Here is a 17,656-nt window from a genome sequence, read left to right as displayed (position 1 = left end):
CATCTACTTTATATTTTCTTTAGGGATTTGTCCACTTCATCTATGTCTTTAAAAGTATCGGAATAATGTTTTTTTGTAATGTTTTCAGAATCAGTATCACTATTCAGGGTTAAAAAAAAATTATCTGTTTTTATTTTACTCTTGAAGTTGTTATTTCTGTCTTCTTTCTATTATTCTTGTTCAAAGAACTAACTTTTGGATTTCTTGAGCTTCTTTTTAGTATGTGTTTTAAAGAATAAATAGTACATTTTAAAAATTCAGTTATCCTGGAAATTCTGGGGAGAGGCTCTGGGGATGGAGTGAAAGAGTGGCGTTGACAAGGGAAGGACAGGGAGGGTCAAGAACCCCTTCGAGGGAACTGTGCACGGCCCATGGAGTCAGGAATCATGCAGTAGGCTGCTTGCCGAGTATCCTCCACTTTCTTCCTCTGGGCCCACCAGCATCCGGCCTCTCTGGTGTGAGCTCATTTCTTGAGTGCATCTCCATTCCTAGAGGCTTGGGGAGGGCATCTTATTGAATGCTTTATTAGTTGTCCCATCTACTTTATGTTCCTTTTTCGTTCTCCATTTTTAATACCTTTTGTACTAATTATACTCATCTTTTGGTTTTCCCATACTACACTTCCCCAATGACTCAGAGGATAAAGAATTTGCCTACAATGCAGGAGACACTGGAGACGTGGGTTCAATCCCTGGGTTGGAAAAATCCCCTGGAGAAGGACATGGCAGCCCACTCCAGTATCCTTGCCTGGAGAATCCCATGGACAGAAGAGCCTGGCGGGCTATAGCCCATGGGGTCACAGAGTCAGACATAACTGAGTGACTGCACACCACCAGCCCTGGATAACCACCCTCTAGGGGGCTGCTAACAGGGCTCACAGGATTCAGGGTTTCCTGCTATTAGTTTGGAAGCAACACACTCATTGATTATTCTTTTAGGGAGTGGCCTAGAGGTTAGAGCAATCATTTTTTTGACTTATCAAAGTCTAATACCAATTTATAACTTTTATTCTTTTTTAGGAAAATGCAAGAAAATAACACTTTCATTTTATTTGTCCTGTTCCCAGATTCTTCTCCTTTTATTACACTTGATCTTATTTTGATAGATGTGATGTACTCTCAGATCATGTGGAGAATACAGATCAGAGATTTTCAAAATAGCCTTTTGTTTCTTGCAGTGGATTTTAAAAGTTGGTAAGGAGGAAAAGAGATTTTACTTCTCTCAAATTCCTCCCCTTTTCTTAGCCTCCAAATCTTTTCTTTTCATATATCTGGTGATTTGTTGCTGTTTCTTTTTAGCTTTTCCATATGGAGGGAAGTATTTGTCCTATATTGGTAGTCTCTATGGGTTTTATTGGCAGCCCTGATGGTTGCTTTGGTAGATTGTATAATAACTGAAAGCAACTATTTTTTTCACTGGGGACTTCCCCAATGGCTCAGCGGATAAAGAATCTGCCTGCAATGCTGGAGAAACAGGAGACCTGGGTTCAATCCCTGGGGTGGGAAGATCTCCTGGAGGAAGAAATGGCAACCCACTCCAGTATTCTTGCCTAAAAAAATCCCATGAACAGAGGAGCCTGGCAGGCTACCGTCCACTGGGTTGCAAAGAGTCAAACACTACTGAGCAATGAAGCATTTCCTTCACTGAATGCACACCCTTTTGCTATATGACATTTCAACTTCTACTGAGATTTGGAGTCTGTTCCCCTACTTCTTAGTTTGGGCTAGCCTTTGACTTGCTTTGATAAACAGAATATGGCAGGCTCATGAACCAATTCCAACTCCAAGCCAAAGCTTCAGAAGGCTTTGTGCATTTTGGTTCTTTCTCTTGAACGTGGCAGAACCACTAAGTAAAGATCCAGACAGTCTGCTGGAAGAGGAGAGACCATGAGAGGCCCATGAGTCATCACAACTGAGACCTTCCTACATAAACCAGCCTCCACCAGCCCAGCAGCTGACCACACTCACAAGCAAATCCAGCCAAGACCAGAATACCCACGCAGAAATACCCACCAGGCTCCAGCCTGCAGAACTATGGGCTAAATGAATATCTTAAGTTACTAAGTTTGGGGGTGGTTTGTTATGCAACAAAAGCTAACTGATACAAATACCTATTCAAAGATTTTAGACTCAGAAGAAAGGAGAGGGAAAAAAGTTTGGATTTTCTCATGTTTTATTTTGGAGGCTTAGAAGTCTAGCAACCTGTCCAGTAGGGAGGTAGTTGTGCAGATGGGCGTTTTGATGAGACTGTGTGGTGCCTGGTGATCAAAAACTCATGGTGGTCCTTACACGTGAGGCCTTATGGTAAAACACAAACTTTGTGCATTGGTAACATGTACAATAGAAATTGGAAAATGTGCTAGGGGGAACTGAATTGTTAGATATATTTATAAAGTGGGGCTTCCCTGATGGCTCAGTGGTAAAAGGATCTGCCTGCAATGCAGGAGATGCAGGTTTGATCCCTAGGCCAGGAAGATCCCCTGAAGGAGGAAATGGCAACCCACTCCAGTATTCTTGCCTGAAAAATCCCATGGGCAGAGGAGCCTGATGGGCTACAGTCCATGGGGTTGCAAAGAGTCAGACACGACTGAACAGCAGAGCACATATCTATAAAATGAGGATTAAAGGCTCTAGGAAGAAAAAAAAGATTAAAAATAAATAAAATGATACTGTAAGTCTAAAAATGAGGCTGATTATAGAAAGAGGAATTAGAGAAGGAAATGAAATTTTTATTGAAATTTGATTGTGTTATAAAGGAAGCTTCAGAGCTTGTTAATCATCTGTAGTTTTGTCTGAATGAGAATAAAAGGAAAAAGAAGCGAAACTCTTTAGTAACACTGATTAAGAACTAAAATACACTTGCATGCATAATGATTTAATGGTCTATAAAACCATTAAGTTGGAGAAGGCAATGGCACCCTACTCCAGTACTCTTGCTTGGAAAATCCCATGGACAGAGGAGCCTGGTAGGCTGCAGTTCATGGGGTTGCTAAGAGTCGGATACGACTGAGCGACTTCACTTTCACTTTTCCCTTTCATGCATTGGAGAAGGAAATGGCAACCCACTCCAGTGTTCTTGCCTGGAGAATCCCAGGGACGGGGGAGCCTGGAACTCCTTCTTGAACCCTGACCTGCTTTCAATAGACTTGTAAACTTGTTACTTAAAGCACCTCAAGTTAAAATTCTTGCCATCTCCCATTAAAAAGTAGGTTCTTGATTTTTCATCCTTCTTTACTCATTGTCTCTGACCCATATCCTGTAAGAGCAGAAGAATTGATCCATCAGACAGAGGGTAAAGATAATAGAAAAATCTCTGTTTGGCAATTCCGTGCTGAAAAAAAAAAGGATCAACAAGCACTAGGTTAGAGGCTCAAATTCCTAGACCGAATAACCTAGCATTTCATTCAGACGGAAGTAAAACATTACACAAGGAGCTGGTCTTTTTTCCCTTAAATCAGACGTTCAGTTTTTCCGTTCTAAAGCATATTTGTGTCTGCTGGCAGACGAGCACAGGTGATTGCCTCCAGGTGTTCGCCTGCAGGAAGTCATTGAAATGCAGTGCGGGTAATGGCAGTTTCCGCAGCAGCGGAAACTAACCTGCAGGAAGCTCGTAGGCACAGGTATATTTTAGAGCAGGAACGCCAGCCAGCTGAACGGCCGCAGACCCAGAAGGCCCAGTTTAACCAGGAACAAATTAACTAAAACAAGAATCAGGACATATTTTTAAACCATTATCAAAAATCAAAGATTTTTTAAAAAATATGTTGTTGGTTTTAAAAAAGGGTTTAAACTTGTTTATTTTTCCTGAAGTTTTACTCCTTTATGCTAACTGCATAGCAGTTCCCCTCCCCACATCACCAAAGGGAATTACAAGAATACAGATACGCATCAGAAGAATGAATGAAACTGTTGCTGAAACTGAAGCTCCAATACTTTGGCCACCTGATTGGAAGAGCCCACTCATTGGAAAAGGCCCTGATGCTGGGAAAGATTGAGGGCAGGAGGAGACAGAGGATGGGATGGTTAGCATCACCGACTCAATGGATTTGAATTTTAGCAAATTCCGGGAGATAGTAGAACACACGGAGAAGACAAAGGCACCCCACTCCAGTACTCTTGCCTGGAAAATCCCATGGACGGAGGAGCCTAAAAGGCTGCAGTCCATGGGATTGCTGAGGGTCGGACACGACTGAGTGACTTTACTTTCACTTTTCACTTTCATGCACTGGAGAAGGAAATGGCAATCCACCCCAGTGTTCTTGCCTGGAGAATCCCAGGGACGGGGGAGCCTGGTGGGCTGCCGGCTATGGGGTTGCACAGAGTCGGACACGACTGAAGCGACTTAGCAGCAGCAGTAGCAGCAGTAGGGCACAGAGGAGCCTCACATGCTGCAGTCTATGGGGTCCCAAAGAGTCTGACATTACTTAACGACTGAGCAAAAACAACAAAATGTTTCTTTAAGTTCTGTTGTTATGAAAGTGCATGTTAAAAATAATTCATTATTAAAATATAACCTGGATCTTTTTTCCATTGTGAATAGATACCCTATGGCATTTTATTTTATCTATTTTTATTGCAGTATAGGTGATTTATAATATTACTTTAGTTTCAAGTGTACAATGTAGAGATTCAATATTTTTACATATTATACTCCATTTAAAGTTATTACAAAATAATTGCTATATTTCCGCATGCTGTGCAGTATATCCTTATTGCTCATTTATTTTAAGTCTTGTAGATAATCCTATACCTTTAGCTTACCCCTCTCCCTGATTAATTATTAGCACTTAGCTCATTTGCTTCACTCAAATGACAATGACTTTTGTTTTTTTTTTTGAAAGGTACAAACCTATGAAGGCAAAATAAACAAGAATGAAGACAACAGCAACAAAAATTTGGAAGCTGGGAGCAGATCTGCGAAAGCTAAATTCTAAGTCAGCTGCAGGAAAAGTTGAGAAGTAGCCTGATTCGAGGGGAAATTTTTTGAAAAAAAAAAAAAAAAAGATCCAGGAATGGGTATCATTAGGACTCCAGAAGTTCTGTTGGAAGTGAGGTTAAGAGGGACCTAGCCCACCAGACCCCTCACCTGTTCCATGCCACAGGTCAGCTGTCAACCCCAGCAGATGACTGGAGCAAATGATGTCCTGGAGACAGACAGGCAGAGGGGACAGTCTTAAAAACAAGACGATTGAGCTTACATACTGAGGGCTAGGATGCCCAGCTTTTCTTTTCTTTTCTTTTTTACAGGTTCTTTTTTTAAAAAAAAGTATTCCTTTTTTGGCTGTGCTGGGTCTTCTTTGCTGCGAGGGTTTTTCTCTAGTTGTGGTGAGTGGGGGTTACTCTCTAGTTTCGGTTCGAGGAGCTCTTGCAGTGGCTCCTCTTGCTGTGGCACTCAGGCTCCAGGGCACTCTGGCTTCCGTAGCTGTGGCTCCTGGACTCTGGAGCACAGACTCAGTAGTTGAGACGCTCGGGCTTAGTTGCTTGCTCCAGGGCATGTGAGATCTTCCCATATCAGGGATCGAACCCTTATCTTCTGCATTGGGAGGCAGAGTCTTTACTACTGAGCCACCAGAGAAGCCCTCCAGTATTTCTTGCCCTTTTCTGGTCTGAAACACTGGTGGGGACACATGTGCACACACACGCACACACATCCACACAGGTGATTAAAGTCTTCTCTAGAGCGCCTGACCAGCCTAAGAGAAACAACCCAGAAATACTGACTCCGAGTGCTCTGCCAGGAAGAGCGAAGCCAGCTCACCAGTGAAGTCCCTGGTGAATAACCGCTAGTCACCCACTCACCTGATGAGCTTTTAGCTTCCATTCCTAGAGAACATCCAGGCAAGGATCAGCAGGATCTGCTTCTCCAATGAGAGAGGCTGAAACGAATAATCAGCCATGGGAGAAAACAGAGACTGGGGGGAGAAGTAAAACTGAAAAATGATCGTTAATACATTCAGAGATAAGCTGTGCCATGTATAAGACAAGGATTCTATTTTAGAAAAAGAATACTTGGGGGAGGGGTGTGTGGTGGTAAAGAGACAGTTTAAATTAAAAACGGAATGGTGGAAATAAAAAATTCAGTAGAAGAGATGGAAGATAAATTAGAGGAGACCTTCCAGAAGTTAAACTAACATGGGAAACAGAGGATAGAAGTTTAAAACTAGAGGGCGTGTCCAGGAGGTTGAGCACCTATCTGATAGGAGCTCCACAGAGACAACTGAGCAAATAGAAATGAGATGATCCCTAGTGAAATAACTCAGCGGTTCCCCAAACACAAGGACATGTGATTTTAGATCAAAATAAACCCAGCACCAGAGATAATATTAAACCTTCACTAAGATACATCATTGGAGAAGGAAATGGCAACCCACTCCAGTATTCTTGCCTGGAAAATCCCATGGACGGAGGAACCTGGTAGGCAACAGTCCATAGGGTCGAAAAGAGTCAGACACGCCTGAGAGACACTTACTTTTACTAAGATACATCATGGTGGAATTTCAGAAGCCCTGGCGATAACAGATATACCGAGAGCTTCTAGAAAGAAGTGATGTCTTAAGAAGAATTGAGATTCAGAATGGCAGGATATTTCTCAATTTAAGTAATGCTCAAAGCTAGAAGAAAATGAATTAATGCCTTCAAAATTCTGAGGAAAAATTGTTTCCATCCTAGAATTCTTATTCAGACAAATTAGAAATATAGTGTGAAGGTAGAATATTCATTCTCAGATGTTCCAAGTCTCAAAAAGTGTTGTTTTCTATAAATCCTTTCTTAGGAAGCCCCTGGAGAATGGGCACCACCCAAATAAGGGAGCAAACTATGAGGAAGGCACAGGATCCAGGAGATGGTGCCCTCCTTGAGAAACCAGGGGAGACAATCTCTAGGATGGTTGGAGGGCATGGCCCATGGAAGCAGTGGCATGGACGGCCTAGGGTTACTCTTCCCAGGTCAAGAAGCTCCAGGACTGAACTCACCACTAAGACCAAATTAATACTATATTGAGTGAGTTTGAATGTATCAAGATGGCATTTGCCCATCTTAGATTGGATGACATAGCACATACACAGGTTAGGCACTTATTTTCACCAGGGAAATAAAGAAAAAGCATTGTAGTCAGTGGTATGGTTTAGCCTTCAGTAGTGTTCATAATAACACACATGGTTACAGTGATAATGTATCTGTAAACATTGCCAGGCCAAGCAAAATGATCATCTCTGTGGGGCCCAGGGTGGGTGGGCATTGTAACGGAGGGAGTGGCAATGACAGAGATAAAGGAGGAGTCACTAAACAACCGTGGTGTATCAGGGGCTCAGGGACTTCCCACTTGAATGGTCTTAACTCTCTCCCCCGAGCTAGTCAAGGGCTTCTGCAAAAAGCAAGATAAATGGATGGGTTAGATTAGGAGTTAGGAGTTGGAGAGAACAGGCAAGCTTCCAGTCCTTAGAAGCAGGATGTAGAGCCAGCTGTGGGAAGCACTGTCAAGCATGATTTAACCAGGCTGGCTGAGACCAAAGAAACATATTAATATTCAGGCATACCTCGTTGTGGGGGCTTCCCAGGTGGCGTTAGAGTAAAGAAGCCACCTACCAATGCAGGAAACGTAAGAGACGCAGGTTTGATCCCTGGGTGGGGAAAATCCCCTGAAGAAGGGCATGACAACCCACTCCAGTGTTCTTGCCCAGAGAATCCCATGGACGGAAGAGCCTGGTGGGCTCTGGTCCACAGGGTCTCAAAGAGTGGGACGTGACTGAGCAACTTAGCACACGGGCACATCCCTCATTTCACTGTGTTTCACAGACACTGCTGCTGCTGCTGCTATGTCACTTCAGTCGTGTCCGACTCTGTGCGACCCCATAGATGGCAGCCCACCGAGTTTCTCACAAATGGAAGGTTTGTGGCGGCCCTGCGTGGGTCACGTCCATCGGCGCTGTTTTCCCAATGGTATTCTCTCACTTGTGTCTCTGCGTCACATTTTCTTAATTCTCGCCTTATTTCAACCTTTTTCATTTTCATTATTTGTTATGGTGATCCACAATCAGTGATCTTTGATATTACTATTATAATTGCTTTGGCACTTTGTAGCAATAAAACATTTGAAAATGAAGGTATGTACTTCTCTTTAGACAATGCTATTACTGCATGTAACAGAGTAAACATAGCTTTTTGATGCACAGGGAAACCAAAAATTCAAATTGCTGTGGTCTGTACCTCAACTCTCAGCCCTGAAGTATGCATGCACTGCAGCTATAGTTTATATAACATCTTATGCTTTTTGAACAGTTGTTTTATTTTTTTTTAAATTGTATTATCTCACTAGGCTCCTCCGTATGCTACCACTATATACAAAGTAAGAAAACTGAAGCTGAGAAAAAAACATAACTTGCCCAAGATGACACATGCAAGTAGGTTCTGTATCACATTCAAAGCATTTTAACAATCATATTTGGTCATTAGTAAGAAAAAAAATCATTCTATTTATTAAATAGGTGTTCTTACTTGGATAGTTTCTTGGTCAGCACAGAAGTTGAAAGCTTCACAAAGCTGAGATAAAGTCAGGATTGCCCCAGATGTTGGAGGGGTTAGTATTATACAATGTATGTGTTTGCAATGAATGAACACAAACTTCTAACAATTGGATAGAAAAAACAATTGTTTTGAAAGAGACCATACTAAGACCCATTGGGTACTAAATATACTTAGGATGTCATGTTTGCACAGAAGTCTTACTGTCATCTTTCCTACATTGCAGTGCTTCCATGGTCAATCACATCTTGAGGACAGGAGATGTTGAAAACTGTGGTGCTTAGTGTTAAGTTACTCATAATTGAATCACAGTTAAATTGGAGGAAACAAAGGTGTGTTTAACACCCTGAGTTTAGGAAGATTTTCGAGTACTGAAGAAAAGGGCAAAATGTGCAGATGAATTTTGTTTTTAAATCTATATTTTACAGTGAATGCAAATTAGGCCTAGCATGTTATCTCAGATTGGAAAGAGTCTAGAATGTGAAGTCTAAATGCTATAACTGAAGATTGCTGAAAGCTTGTCTGTATTGAACTACTATGTGGTTTTAACGATGACAGTTACCACTTATCTATGTTTTACACACACACACAGACACACACACAGTATTAGACGCAAAAAGTAATAGCTTATGGGTCTTATTTCCCTGCAAGGATGCTTTGGTTGCATCCTTAATAGCCAACCAGAGTTGGTTATTAATTAATTAATAAGGAAGACTAAAGAGGGGGGGTTATATGAAATAATAAGAGCTGTTTATTCTAAGCAATTGAGACCAGAAGACAGAAAAAGTCACGCAATGGCACTTGGCATTGCAGACACGATTGCCTGCCTAGTCGAGAGTACGTCAATTTTATATGAGTCCGTTGGACCGTCTCACAGACTGGTCACGGGAAGGGGACAGTTCATCCGGATGTTAGAGAATGGGTAGGGTTTCGATGAACCAAAGAGGAGGAAGGCAGGCATTCCTTGTGGTGACGATGATTAGAAATACAGAGGAAAGGACGCTTCAAACTTACTGCAGAAACAGCAAGTGGAGCCAATGTAGCTGAAATGAAGACTGTATTTAGGGAAGCGGCTGATGATGACACTGGAAATACACACTCGGGTCGCACGGTGGTTTGAAAGCCGGCCTGGGAATATGGGCTTCATCTCGTAGTTGGGAGCCACTGGGTTTCTTCAGTTACATGATCAGAGCGTTATTTTTAGGAGATAATTAGTGGCTGATTAAGGGAAGCTCGGAATGTTTGGACTCTAGCCCTATCTTTCCCAAGTTGTTTTCACGATGGACAACTGTGTTCTCTCTCCAGACACCCTCCAATGTTCATATTGGCAACTCTGAGTACTGCTGAATTAAATCTACTATTGAGAAGCTTTTTATTAAATGTAGTATAGGCTGCACTTGCTTTTCATCTTTAGCAATCTTTTCAAGAAAAGAGTGAGGAAAAAACAAATTTTAATGTATCACAGTGGGCTTCTATGTCTTAGGATGATAATAATTAAATCCCGAATCTTCTAAATATGGGGAAAAAAGCAGGGAGTTGGTGTCAGGAAAACAGGCAGGAGGGTTTTGGTTAATAGAAAATTTAGGGAATTAGAAAATTCTGTTAGAAATGTCAGAATTGTGGGTTATGAGTGGTTGTAAAGAGATAATTCTGATTTTAATTAGTGAAAGAATCTATATTCCAGAAGTCAGATGTCAGGCCAATACAAACTAGAAGGAAAACAAGATTGTGCACAATCTCCATCTAAAGAATTCAATCTGCTTGTAAATATTATTAGAAGTAGTAATTCTAATTTAATTTTAGAGGGCAAATGTCCAACTCACAGACTTTATAGAACCAAAAAACAATATTGTCCTAGGTTTAAGAATAAGCTATTCACTTCAAATTCAGAAGCACAGACAAGAAAGAAAACAGAGCAGCAAAATGGCAAGTATTTACAAGATACGGAGATAAATGCTTACTTAAAAAGGAATCCAATCATGTATCAATACTATGTAAATGGAGAAAGAAAGGAGGATATAATAGATACAGGGAGAACATAAAAGACATCACACACAGTGGAGGATAAAGAGGAGGAACTATAATGTTTACTTATATACTTTTCTAGAAGCAGATACTTCCAGATGACTTAATAAGCACTCACTGCTCTTTCATAAAGCATCCCTGGGATATAAATTATGATTATCACCCCATTTTACAGATGAAAGAAAGAAAAGAAAGTGAAGTCGCTCAGTCGTGTCCGACTCTTTGCGACCCCATGGACTGTATCCTGCCAGGCTCCTCCATCCATGGGATTTTCCAGGCAAGAATGCTGGAGTGGGTTGCCATTTCCTTCTCCAGGGGATCTTCCCGAGCCAGAGATCGAGCCCAGGTCTCCCACACTTTGGGCAGACTCTTTACCATCTGAGTCACCAGGGAAGATGAGGACGCTGTAAAATGCCTCTTAAGAGCTTGCAATCCTAAAGGAAATCAATCCTGAATCTCCATTGGAAGGACTGATGCTGAAGCTAAAGTCCCAATCCTTTGGCCACCTGATGCGAAAGGCTGACTCATTAGAAAAGACCCTGATGCTGGGAAAGATTGAAGACAGGAGGAGAAGGGGACGACAGAGAACGAGATGATTGGATGGCATCACTGACTCAATGGACATGAGTTTGAGCAAGCTTTGGGATTTGGTGAAGGACAGGGAAGCCTGGAGTGCTGCAGTCCATGGGGTCGCCAAGAATTGGACACAACTCAGTGACTGAACTGAACTGAACTTTAGTGCATTAATCTTAGGTTGCTAATTACTGATGTGTCTAAGTTGTAATTTGACCATGATAAGAAACATTAATACTTCTTTCTTTTCTGGGATCTTTTTAACCTAGAAGAATGGTTCTTATGATTTATCTGCTACACGACTGGTCAGTGTCTCATGATGACCTCTCAATACGGCCATATATTTTAGATTAGCAGAAAAATCAAGCAAGCTTCAAGGTTATCTTAGTAGCAAGAAATCCATGCTCTTATGATTATCTGCTAATATTTCTGCAGCATCCCCGAATTTCTTTCATAAATACTGCCCAAATTTATTCTGGCTCTCTTTGAATTTGTGAAAACGAACACAATAAAATATTTTCTTGTGACTTGTTGCAGGGTGGCAGCTTGGCCTTTTGAGAATATGAATCACAGACCACTGTCATAAAGTAACTTGTATTTGGAAACTTTTCTGAGTAATAATTGCTTGGGACAAGACTTTTTTGTAAATAATGAAATGAAAAGTTTCTTAATCTCATTAGACATTTGAGTGGAAAAACATGTGTGAATTTGCTTTAATGGAACCAAAATAGATATAAGATCGTCAGGCACTCAGGACAGGTACTTGTAAGAAATGATTATTGGAGCAGTAAAAAGCAAAAAAATATTTTGGAAAAAAATTCAGAAGCTACCACCTTCTTTCTCCCAAACACACTTTAGGGTGCTTTTAGAAGAGCTACTGTTAGGGAAATGTCTGATTTATCTTTCCATAAGTCATTTTATTTTGTCCCACAGGGGTGGACTATGGAACTTTCTGAGAGAAGAGGCTTACGAAACCGCTGTGTGCACAGCGCTCAGGGGGGCGGAACTGTTTTGACTCCCTTGTTACTATGTGATGGGTGGAATTTTGCAACCAGAAGGTTCCACAACAGTTGGGAGTGACAGTTGTAAGAGTTGCAAGCAGAAGACAAATGCGTGTCCTGTTACTCCGGCTCAGAGACTACATACCATGACTGTGCCAGGATTTTCTGCTTGCATCAGCATTTTTTATAATTACCGAACCTCATGTGTGCAGAATCCATCAGGAGCCAAAAATCTTAGAAATGATAACCCCACCTTCCTTAGGTAGATGCCTGACTGGCAGACATTCACTCTGTGTACACACACACACACACACACTCACACACACCCTTATATAGATGACTTACTATAATCCTTGTTCCATTTCCTACCTTCTACTATAGATTAAGCTCCAACTCCTCTTGCAGAATTAAAATAGCTGAAATGTAAAAAGTACCCAAAGCCTGTTAAAGTTCACTATGAGCTGTTCTTGTCCTCTTCTTAGTGGCTAACTCTTGTCTTTTATCCCCTTGCTGAGCACTTACTTGTGTATTGATATGAGTCTTGCTTTTACACAGTCCATGCTGTCTATCATCCTTTCTCTAACTTTTCCCAATTTGGACTTGGACTCTCCATGCCTGGGTTCCGCTGTTTATTGATACCCATAGATATTTTTCACAATAGGAACTACTATGAAAGGAAGATATCAATAAACTCAAAATCATAGACTAAACCATGGGCGTATACAAACAAAATGAAATAACACAGAGCGGGACAGCATCGAGTTTGGGGAAGGGGAAAAAAGGATAAGTTTGAGTTATTTACCAGAAGCATTTCAGTTGCAAAATTTCATCCAGTGAGCAGGCACCTAGAGACAACTTTTTAGAGCCCTCAAAACATGTAGAAAGCCAGAAGCTGGTGAGTTTGGGAGCTGGTAAGGTTTGGGGTGGCAGAGAAGGTAGTGTTGGAAGTAGGCAGGCATGGGGTGTGCTTGGAGAAAGAGGGTACCTTAGAGCTGGTGGGGGTGGAGTGGTGGGGCTGGTATTTTATTTACAGGAAGAAAAGTTTACTTATAACCCATGTTATCAACAGGAAACTTGAAATGCTTTAATGTTGTGTTGAATCCCATAGCCTGGTCCACACACCTCGTAGACCCCTAGGCTGAGGCTGAAATCCCATAATTATAGACAGGCATGCATGCTCAGTCACTCAGTCATGTCCAACTCTTTGAGACCCCGTGGACTGTACCTTCCAGGCCCTTCTGTCCATAGGACTTTTCAGGCAAGAATATTGGAGAGGGTTGCCATTTCCTATTTTAGGAGATCTTCCAGACACAGGGATCAAACCTGTGTCTCTTAAGTCTCCCACATTGGCAGGTGAATTCCTTACCTCTGCCCGACCTGGGAAGCCCAATTATAGATATAACCCCCCACTAAAATGAAAATATGCCAGGGATAACCTAATAACCTGGTGTATTTTGAGCTTAAGATATAACATATAAAATATTTTTAAACCTTAAATATATATATATATATAAACCTGAAAACTGGTTCTACTAGAGAGGCCATCATGGTGGGAATTCGATCTCAAAGAGGAGAAAGGGAACTTGAAAAAAAACATTATCTTCTACAGAACTCTGTGTAGGCCACACCTGTTCTCCTAGCCTGGATGGCCTCAGGGATGAGGGGAGTGAAAAGGAGAACTCAGACCCCCTAGGAGACAGCAGGACCAAGGGTTCAGTGGCTGGGCTCCACTGCAGACGGTGAGGGTCTCTGTAAGGCCAGATGTGATTGACTCTGGACATGTTACTTAACCTCTAAGCCTGAGTTCCTTCATCAGAAAAGCCTGGCTAACAACTCTTTCTGTAGCTATGAGTCATTATTTTTAAAGTCAACTTTATATTTACAGAAAACTTATCAAGATCGTACAGAGAACTCCTGCGTACCTTCATCCAGTTCCCCCATTTTTGACATTTTTATATCACATTTGATCAAAAACAAAAAGATGCCATGAGTACATTACTATTGACTGAACTCCAGCCTTTATTTGGATGTGACCAAGTTTTTCCATTAATGTCCTCTCTATGCCAGGATCCCATCCAGAGCACCATGTTCCATTTAGTTATCAGGCCTCCTCAGTCTCCAGAGACTCTCCTCGATATTTAAAAGGTAATTAAGGTTAAAGCACACTTAGTGGAGAGCTGGACAAGCAATAAGGAATTTGTCATATATATATGACATATATATATTAGTATATATTTATAACTATAAGTTTAGAGGATATTTTAAACACTTTAGAAATACCAACTCATCCAATCCACATAATATATCTATGAAGACTCCAGTTACATCCACTTTACAGATGAGTAAACTGAGATTCGTGGCTTCCCAGGTGGTAAAGAATCTGCCTGTCAATGCAGGAGACATAAGAGACGTGGGTTTGATCCCTGGATTGGGAAGACCCCCTGGAGGAGGGCATGGCAACCCACTCCAGTATTCTTGCATGGGGAATCCCACGAACGTAGCCTGCCAGGCTCCTTTGTCTAGGGGATTGCAAAGAGTTGGACACAACTGTTGTGCCTTAGCGCACACACACAAGGTTAGTGGTATCAATATGGGCATAAGTGTGAATTAAACCATCGTTCTTAAACCTGGACCTGTGTGTGTGTGTGCACTCAGTCATGTCCGACTGTTCACAACCCTATGGGCTGTAGCCCGTCAAGTTTCTCTGTCCATGGAATTTTCCAGGCAAGAATACTGGAGTGGGTTGCCATTTCTTACTCCAAGGGATTTCCCTCTGACCCAGGGATTGAACCCACATCTCTTGTGTCTCTTGCATTGGCAGGTGGATTCTTTACCACTGTGCCACCTGGGAAAACCCTAAACCTGGACATGTTATCTCCTCAGTCGCTCAGTCATGTCCAACTCTTTGTAGCCCCATGGACTTGCCAGGCTCCTCTGCCCATGGAATTTTCCAGGCAAGAATATTACGACGGGGTGCCATTTCCTACTTCAGGGTATCTTCTTCACCCAGGGATCGAGCTCACATCTTTTGTGTCTCCTGCATTGGCAGACGGACTCTTTACCACTAGTGCAACCTAGAGAGCCCCCAAACCTCAATATGGTTACATTTAAAATCATTTTCTCTTCTATTCCTTAAGCATTGCACCATCCGAACTTTGCCATTTTCATCACACAATCTACCAAGTTCTCAAAACTTGAAACAATGGACCTTTTTGACACTCCTTTTTCTTCTTTGTTTCACGGAGGTACAATGTTATAGAATTACTGTGATGTTTTTCAGAAACTATAATCTGTGAACTTTAGCATCTTGTTTTCCTCTGGGTTCCAATCGCAGATCCACCCCCTTACCAGCTCTGTGGCTACAGGCGTATTATTTAACATTTCTAAGCCTCTGTTTCTTCATTTGTGGTATGGGTTTATGGTGGAGAGTAAGTGAGTTTATACAGGAAAGCCTGGTAAGTTATACACTCTCAGTAATTGTCAATTACCTCCACCACCACTGCGGCTATTATTTCTACTGCTGCTGATACAAACAGAACTATAACAACTTCTGGGACACGAACACGATCTACGTGCACGTGTGCTCAGTCGTTTCAGTCCTCTCTGACTCTGTGCGACCCTACAGACCATAGCCTGCCAGGCTCCTAGTCCGTGGGGAATCTCCAGGCAAGAATACTGGAGTGGGTTGCCGTGCCCTCCTCCAGGGGATCTTCCCAACCCAGGAACTGAACCTGCATCTTTTATGTCTCCTGCATTGGCAGGTTCTTTACCACTAGCACCATCTGGGAGACCCCACTATCTGCTGTAATGGCCCACACAAATACTACTCTAACTATTACTGCCCATACAAATGCTGCTGTTGCTGATGCTAAGTCGCTTCAGTCGTGTCCAACTCTGTGCGACCCCATAGACGGCAGCCCACCAGGCTCCCCCGCCCCTGGGATTCTCCAGGCAAGAACACTGGAGTGGGTTGCAATTTCCTTCTCCAGTGCATGAAAGTGAAAAGTAAAAGTGAAGTCACTCAGTCGTGTCCGACTCCTAGCGACCCCATGGACTGCAGTCTACCAGGCTCCTCCGCCCATGGGATTTTCCAGGCAAGCGTACTGGAGTGGGGTGCCATCGCCTTCTCCGATACAAATGCTACTAACACTATTTTTTGGTGATACAGATACACAGAGTGTCCTGGACTTAGGATGGTTTGAGTTACTTTTTTTTTAAACTAAAAAATACTGCAAAAGCAAGATTCAATCAGAATCATACTTTTTTTCAGTTTGATCTTTTCCCAGGTTAGCAATTCACACTACTATAGTGCTGGGCAGTGGCACAGTTCTCAGTCAGCGACATCATCAAGAGGGTAAAAAAGCAAATACATACAGCCACTCAGGTTTTCACTTTCAGTACAGTATTCAATAAGTTACATGAGATATCCAAAACTTTATTATCAAATAGGCTTTGTGCTAGATGCTTTTGCCCAATTGAAGGCTGATGTAAGTGTTCTGAGCACGTATAAAGTAGGCTAGGCTACACTCTAGGCTTCCTGGAGGCTCAGTAGTAAAGACTCGCCTGCAATGCAGGAGATGTGGGTTCAGATTTGATCCCTGGGTTGGGAAGATCCCCTGGAGGAGGGATAGGGTACCCACTCCAGTTTTCTTGGGCTTGCCTGGTGGCTCAGATTGTAAAGAATCTGCCTGCAATGTGGGAGACCTGGGTTTGATCCCTGGGATGGGAAGATCCTCTGAAGAAGGGAATGGATATCCACTCCAGTATTCTTGCCTGGGAAAATCCCATGGACAGAAGACCCTGCTGGGCTACAGTCCCCGGGGTTGCAAAGAGTTGGACACGACTGAGCACCCACACAAAGCTAAGCTCTGATGTTCAGTAGATTAGATGTATTAAATGCATTTTTGACTTATGATATTTTCAAATTACCATGGGTTTACTGGGCACAACACCACTGTAAATCAAGGAAGATCTACGCTACCACTATCTCTGTTGCTACAGAAGTACTACTATTACTACTGTCATTAAAAATACTACCATGAAGATTCTAAATCCAGCAGTAATAATAATTTTCCTTTAAAAGATCATTCTGAGTCCAAAATGTCTCCAAAGAACATGTAGCATCATGACTTAATTCCTTCCTAAGGATGCCCAAGAAAGCTTTCCCCAGGGCATTCAGTCTTCAAAGTTCACATCTCACTAGGAGAGAACACATTCTTCCCATTTGGCTGGGAGTGACAGGCGAATGCCTCTCATTGGGGGCATTCATGGCCTCTTGCTCCCTCTCAAAAGTACCCTAGTTGGGAGGCTGCATTTATATGGCCACCCTTCTTTTTTCCACATTTACTTTGACCTGTGGCTCTAGCCAGAAAATCCATCACACATGTTCACTTGCTCTCACCTTCAAGCTATTTCCCTTGTCTGGAATGCTATTCTCATCCTATTGCCAAAGCATGAACCTTCTCTCCTTCAAAATCCTACTCAGAACTCACCCTCAAGATGAAACTTTCTCTGATAATCCTGCCCTCCACCCAGTCC

This window comes from Bos javanicus, chromosome 23, assembly GCF_032452875.1.
Source record: "Bos javanicus breed banteng chromosome 23, ARS-OSU_banteng_1.0, whole genome shotgun sequence".
Lineage (NCBI taxonomy): Eukaryota > Metazoa > Chordata > Mammalia > Artiodactyla > Bovidae > Bos > Bos javanicus.
The sequence above is the reverse complement of the archived record's forward strand: the minus strand, read 5'-3'. Positions refer to the sequence as shown.